The sequence below is a fragment of the Physeter macrocephalus genome, chromosome 4 (genome assembly GCF_002837175.3).
Source record: "Physeter macrocephalus isolate SW-GA chromosome 4, ASM283717v5, whole genome shotgun sequence".
Classification (NCBI taxonomy): Eukaryota; Metazoa; Chordata; class Mammalia; order Artiodactyla; family Physeteridae; genus Physeter; species Physeter macrocephalus.
This window is the reverse complement of record NC_041217.1, coordinates 41322753-41329447: the sequence shown is the minus strand read 5'-3', so window position 1 is coordinate 41329447 and position 6695 is coordinate 41322753. Positions and strand designations below refer to the sequence as shown.

Here is a 6695-nt window from a genome sequence, read left to right as displayed (position 1 = left end):
TGGTTGGCTAGGAGTGGGGTTGCTGTAGTGCAATGGAGAGAGGCGGTGGGTGAGAGAAGCAGCTTCTTTGTGTCTGGACCAAACTTTCAGTGATTCACTAGGGTGATTTGCATGAGGAAGCTGCCTAAGCCCCCAAACACCCAAGTGATTGACAACCTCCAGCCCTCTCCCCTGGTCACATCCCCCTCCCCCTCCCCCTTCGGCCAAACAGCTCCCCAGGGTTAGAGGGAGTGGCCCCAGCTCCTCTGCAGGGATGAGGAGCAGGAAAAGCTGCTCCGGCCCTCTCTGTCCACCCTCTGTCCCCATCCCTTTCCCAGTTGGAGGTGGGTCTGCTGTCTTCCTCCCTCCCCACCCCCATCAGTCCCTTACAGCTTTTTTCTTTTTGTTTGGTTTCTGCGTACGAGGCTGGCAGACGGAGGGGCCAAAGCAGGAGGAAAGGCCTATTAACCACCCAGCAGCTGAGCAGGAAAAAAAAGGAGCTGAATAGAGACGACGGGGTTGGCAGCCCTCCAGCCCAGCTCCTGGTCTTTGAATAACACCCCAGGCCTGGAGCTGGGATCAGTGTGTGGGAGGCTTTGGGGCATTTAATTATTTAAAGGGCTCACTAAAAGGAGCTAAGACCCTGGGGAAGGGGGAGGATAGGCAGATGGTGTGCCCAAGTTGCTGGGAACCTGGAAACTGGGTGCAGGATGGGTGAGGGGGGGGGTGGGGGAGGTAGGGAGGACTGAGCTAGAGGTCAGGGTTCAGGGAGTAAGAGAATGGGGGAGGGGAAGTGAAACAGAGATTGCCCTCTAGACCCAAGCAGGCCCTGTGGATAGTCTTTGCCTATACCAGCTGGGGGCAGGCTCTCAGCCTCTCCTTTCTGTACTCCTGCCCGCCACTCCCCCACTTTGAAATTCGTATCTGCCCTAAGAGAGAACCATTTTGGAAACACACAACAAAACTGTGAAGTTTAGGGGATTACCCCTTCTTTTCTAGCACTTAGGGATGTTCCAGATTGGTTCAATGGTGACCTGAACTGGGCAGATGGATAAGAGGATTTTCTCTCCCTCCCTCCCTCCCTCCCTCCCTTCCCCTTTCTTTCTTTCTTTCTTTCTTCCTTCCTTTCTTTCTTTCCTTCCTTCTTTCTTTTTTTCTTTCTTTCTTTCTTCCTTCCTTCCTTCCTTTCTACTTGTGGTAAAACTTCTGCAACATAAAATTCACCATTTTATCTAGTTTCATTTTATAAGGTGAGACCATACACTGAGTCTGTGGAAATACTGAGAAAGCAAATAATTGGAGGTCCTGCTCTTGGGGGCACAGGATGCTTCAAAAGGCAGTCTGTGCCGCCAAGAGCACAGGGGCCCTAGGTCCCTAGGTAGAAACATACTAGTCAGATTCAATTTGAATTCAGCTCTGCCATGTACTAGCTCTGCGACCACAGGTAAGTTATTTAATTGTTCAATGCCTCAATTTTCTCATCTTTAAAATGAGGATAAAAAATTGCTCTCACTCAGTATTTTTGAGGGGATTAATATAGGTGAAGCACTTAGAAGAGTGTCTGGCTCTTTGTAAGGACACAATAAATGTTATCAAATATTATTGTCATTACCATTACCAGATCAGGAGGCATTTATATAGGCTACACAATGGAAACTGAGAGAAACGGAATTTGGGAATTGGGTACAAGGCCAAAGGGGAATTTGCTAAGGGTGTAGATTTGCCTCCATCCTTTCTCCCAATTGTAACGAGCTACGGTTGGAAATGTGGTCTTTGCTGTTCCAAAAATAGTAGTCCTGTTCGGGTAGCCCCCCTTTCCCACCTGCACCCCTCTTCCACCTCCACCAGGGCGAGCGAACAGCTCCAGGACCTGGGGCTCTGGAACCCTCTGGTCCAGACCGGTGCTTTGTGGCAGTTTAGGCATTATTGTTAGCCCTATTTTACTGATGGGATGACCAATTCAAAGGGGTTAGGGGACTTGAGATTTGAGTCTTCTGCTTCTTGGGGCTTTCCCCACTCTAGCCCCGCCCGGGCCACAAGGTCATGTGGAATGAATTGGTCACTTGGTCACCGTGGGGTACACAGTGCAATACAGCATCTCAGCCTGTCTTCACTTCTCAGTCTGGTCGGCCTCAAACGTGTGAGGTGGGCTTGTTTTCTGCACCTTCCAGCGAGGCAGTTCTCCCGTCCTCAACACGCCTGGGGGGCAACGGCGACGGCTTTCGGTCGGGGACAGCCGAGGATGATCCCGCGCGGGCCGACCGGACTCAGACGTAAACGGCAAGGGTGGTGCTGCGGGGAGGCTGCGGGCGTGAGGGCAGGCAGGTGTTTGGCTCCCTCCCTCCCGGATGTGCGCAGAGGGAGGAGCCCGCGGCCAATCATCCACGTCCCTCAGTCCCTACGGAGATGCTGGCTGGGACCTTGAAACGCGACCAAACGCGCTAGCTAGCTGGTTTTCCTAGTTTGGCAACTGGGTGGTGCCGCAGCCTCCGCCCCCTCTGGGAAGCCCCCACCTTGGTAACAAGCTGCTGATTGGCTGGCCGTGGGGCACAGCGGACCAATCAAAGCACTCCCTGATGTCGAGGTTTGGCAGAGGAGTTAGAAAGTGGGGGCGGGGGCGAGGCGGGAGGCGGGACCGTACGCGTTTTCGGAGTGGAGGTGCTGCGCGGGTAGGTAGCGGAGAATCGGGCCTTTCACCAGGAAAGGGCAGGCGGGGGAGGGGCCGAGGAGTGGCGGCCTCTGTGCCGGGACCCCCCTCCCTCCCGCCACCTGCTGCTAGAGCGTCTCGGGTCCCTAAAGCTTAGGTCTTTCCCCCATTTCTCAGGCCTTCCTCACAGCCTGACCGACTGCAGGGCTGGTGCAGCCTTTCTTGAGCAATTTTGGAGGTTCCGGGCTTCTGAAACCTCCTCGGTCCTCTCTCCAATGTCGCTCTGTATTTGGGCGTTTATTTTCCCAAGTTTGTTACTCGGGGCCTCTTCGTTTTCTTCTTGTATATCTGTGTGTGCTCACGCCCTCCTAGGGCCGTGTTACAGTCACCCATCCTCTAAAACCAAATTAACCATCCGCTTTATTACACTGCACCTATTGACACCAACCTCCTAGACTTAGTATACATTTCTGAGGACGTAAGCTTTGTAAGAGAAAGCATTTTGAATAACTTTGTTCCCCCACCTCAATGCACACAAACATACACACATACATATTCAAAGAACCTAGCACAGTAGCATCAAGATTAAGACTCTAGAGACGGTGACAGGGTACAATTCCAGCTCTGCCATGCTACTGGCTGTGTGACCTCGAGCAGATACTTCACCTCTCTGAACTTCAGTTTTTAACCAATGAAAAATGCTAATAATAGCATAATGCCTAATAAATGATATTATTTTAGATATTAATAAAGAAGGAATGAGAGTTACTTCCCCACAGTTAATCTCAGTCCCCCATTCTTGGTTTAGGTGCTAGGGATAACAACTAGATTCTAGGGACATTTAAAATTACTATCAGTAAAGCAATTTAGGACTCAGAATAAAACTTAGCACAGTCTCACAGCCCCCAGCCTTCACATGGGTCCTGTTTTAGCTCATAGATTTTACAAAGGGAGAGATCTGTTGGCAAGATAGGATTCTTTTTTCCTCAAGGACTTTTCTTAACAAGGTTTTTTTTTTTTTTGGTCGCATTCAGCATGCGGGATTCCCCAACCAGGAATGGAACCTGTGCCCCTGCAGTGGAAGCTCAGAGTCAAGGACTTTTCTTCAAATTCCTCCCTCTCAAAAGTTTTAGAACAGCAGCATCTGAGGATTTACAATAATCCCATTTTAATAGGATTTAACATTCTCCTTTTTTTTCACGGACTCATGGAGTGCCCTACCTGACCTCTCCATATACTTACATTAACACCAAGGTGTGATTGTTAAGTTTTCCCCAAAACTCTCCACTGAAGTCCTTTCTTGTTGCTCAGACACTCATCTTTTCTGCAGTCTTTGCCTCTCCCCCAAATGCTACACACTGGTCCATAGATTTTCTTCAGTGAACATGGAGGCTGGCAATTCAGTGCTCACAGACCCCTAGTGGTCATCCTGCCATGTTCTATCACGTGCCATACCCTGTTGATGTCAGAAGTGGCCTTTGTTGATGGTTTGCATTATTAAGAACAAAAGCAATGATGTGTCTGGAGCACCTCAGTGGTGCCAGAGGCCGGGGACAGGGAGGACGCAAGGGGCACACAGCACTGGGGTGTAGTTCAATGGGAAGCCAGCAGACCTGGGTTTCAGTGTTGAGTATATGCCATTAGGGGCAAGTCAATAAAAAGTGTTAGATCTCAATTACCCTATCTGTAAAGTGGGTGAATCAGACCTGTCTCCTTACTTTATAGATATTTTGGGAAAAGAAATGGGGTCATACTGTTGAAAGCACTTCATATTTTTTTTGGAAATTAACAGGGGTGTGTTGGTGTGGGTGTGTGCAACAGGCTATTAAATCCATTTTATGCTACTATTTCCATTTGGCTCCCAGAAATATGATCCAACAGTTGTTATTAAAAACTTATGAACCGGGCTTCCCTGGTGGCGCAGTGGTTGAGAGTCCGCCTGCCGATGCACGGGACACGGGTTTGTGCTCCGGTCCGGGAAAATCCCACGTGCCGCGGAGCGGCTGGGCCCGTGAGCCATGGCCGCTGAGCCTGCGTGTCCGGAGCCTGTCCTGTGCTCCGCAGCGGGAGGGGCCACAACAGTGAGAGGCCTGCGTACCTCAAAAAAACCCACAAAAAACAAAAAACTTATGAACCCAGCTTTGTGCTAACTGTTGTGAGGTATATGGAGGGATCATATGACACGATCTCTACCTTTAAAGAATTTACAGTCTAAGCAGGTTGCTCAACTAACACATGAAATGATGTGTCGTATTGACAGTGGGTCCCCCACATATCCTCTTCTATCTTACAAGTAAAGGATGATGTGGTGGTGTGACAATGGAGCCAATAGGTGGACGTGCCTTTCTGCAGCTGGCACAACTGCTTGCCTCTTCCCTCTCTCTTTCTATCCTTGGTGGGGTGTGGGGTCTTACAGACCGTCCTCACTGCTGCGTTTGCCAATGCTCATGAGTCATGGCCTGATGCCTTGTGACCTGAGCTTGGGGAGATGCTCACCTTTGATGCTGCCCTTCACTTACTGTCCATGTAGTTACCTGTTCCTGATGCTTTCTCAACTGCACCTGCCCACTGCCACTGCTTATAAATGCCATCACAGCCATTGTAGCTACAGCAGCTCCTCTGGGGTGGGCTTTGGGTGGGACACTGAGGGTACTATTATTCCCAGCCCCCTGTACCCGGCAAGAGAGACCACCTCCCTACCCCTTCTAATCTCTGTATTTGCTCCCATGGCCAGGTAGACTAGAAAAGATGCAAGTTGCTCACATTTCCCCACAGCACAGAGGGCTGTGTCCCATTTGGGGCTCCTCCCAGCCTTCTTGGTGGAGGGAGCTAGTCTGGGATGGGGTGGAGGACCAGTTCTGTTGCTGCATGCTCAGCAGGCAGATTCCAGCTCCAGATTCTCTGTGCTGGGCCAGCAGATTTAGCTCCTTTCCTTTTTGGAGACTGTCAACAAAGGCTCAGCATAGCTTCTAAGAAGGACTAGATCAGTGTAATTGCTATCATCTTTGAAAAAAAAAGATGGGCATGCAAATTAAAATAAATATCAATACCAAGTCTCATCCATCAGACTGTCCAAATTACTAAGGTCTAAAGCAGTATTTGGCGTCATGGGGATGTGGGGAAATGAAGGCTCAGGTACAACTGGTGTGAGTGCACATTCGTACAACCCCTTTGGAGAGCAGTTTGACAGACTCTAATAGAGGTAAATTGTTCATATTTCACAACTTAGCAGTTCCCTCCTGGGCATATATACCAGTAGTTTTTAACTGGTGGTGGTTTTGACCCCCCAGGGAACATTTGGCAACTTTGGAGATATTTTTGATTTGGACTGGGGAGGGGACAGATGCTAATGGCATCTAGTGGATAGAGGCCAGGGATGCTGTTAAACATCCTACAGGCAGTCCACTCTGTCCCCCCACCGCTTGCCCAACAAAGAATTATCCAGAGCCAACTGTTAAGAAATCCTGATGTAAACTCTAGAGAGACTCTCAAATGCAATCTCAAAGAGACAGATAAAAGGATGTTCACTGCATTATTTGTTTCTAACATTACAGTATTGAAAATAATCTAAATGCCCCTCAAAAGGAGAATAGAGAAATAAATTTAGGTGTTTTCATACAATGGTTAGAATGAATGAACTGGAACTACAAGAATCAATATGGATAAATCTTGAACACACAATGTTCACTGAAAGTAGCAGAGTAATACAGAAAATGCTACTCTGTAAAGTTTAAAGACACAAACAACTCTCTACTTCCCCTGTGGATGTAACGCAAGTTAGTTATTTTTGTCTCCACCAAATTCCACAGCAAGTACCTGGAGACCTTTACATTCATTCTTTCATACACTAAATGCACCAACTATTGACATTATCTGGCTCAGGGTTTTGCATACAAAAAAAATTTGTTGAATGATTGAGCTGTGCTCATAGAGAGACAAGACCATGATTTGCCTTCTCTTCTTGCCCTTCCTCTATGATCTGCCTGTCTTTTTTTTTTTTTTTTTTTTTTTTTTGTGGTATGCGGGCCTCCCTCTGTTGTGGCCTCTCCCGTTGCGGAGCACAGGCTCC

General features: G+C 48.6%; 1 long non-coding RNA gene across 1 annotated transcript in view; it reads left to right on the top strand.

Annotated features, from left to right (window-relative positions):
- The first annotated feature begins 2610 nt into the window (after nt 1-2610).
- Nucleotides 2611-6695, top strand: part of LOC102974031 (uncharacterized) — a 49285-nt gene continuing 45200 nt past the window's right edge. Inside the window, exon 1 of the long non-coding RNA XR_008617064.1 lies at nt 2611-2648. This is a non-coding gene — a long non-coding RNA (uncharacterized lncRNA). The remainder of the gene's footprint in view (nt 2649-6695) is intronic.